The sequence below is a fragment of the Octopus bimaculoides genome, chromosome 19, assembly GCF_001194135.2.
Source record: "Octopus bimaculoides isolate UCB-OBI-ISO-001 chromosome 19, ASM119413v2, whole genome shotgun sequence".
NCBI lineage: Eukaryota > Metazoa > Mollusca > Cephalopoda > Octopoda > Octopodidae > Octopus > Octopus bimaculoides.
In genome coordinates, this window is record NC_068999.1 from 49,684,660 (window position 1) to 49,685,313 (window position 654).

Here is a 654-nt window from a genome sequence, read left to right on the forward strand (position 1 = left end):
TATATATATATATATATATATAGAGAGATAGATAGATAGATAGATAGATAGATATACATATATTTGTACATACATACATATCAATGTATCTATATACACATATAAATAATATATATCTACATACCGATTTCTTCTCTCTCTCTCCACACACACACAAACACATGCATATACGTGATAAAACGACGACCTAGTCATGCAGCTGGAGTTGTTTACGAAGTTTACGGAAATTGCAAGCTAATATTTATAGAAAGCGATATTGGAGAAATATTTAAGCAATGTCGATTTCACATTAAGTTAACATTTGTATAGAAGAGCAAACAATATATACATTATATAAATATAAACAGATAGATATTATGCACAAATACTTAACCATTATGACGCATACTGCGTGGTCAGAAGTATACTCGCAACAGATTTCAACCAATAAATTCTGTAACGTCAGCAAACAATTCCACTTGCATGACTAACAATAGCCATAGATTGTATGCAGAGTGAAGTAACTGGTTCTAGCCAATCAACTACTGAAAAGGTGGAATGTCACCGAAACATCGAAATATTCTACGAATTACTCTTCACATGATCACAATAGACGTTGCCTCACACACACACACACACACACACACACACACACACACACACACACACACACAC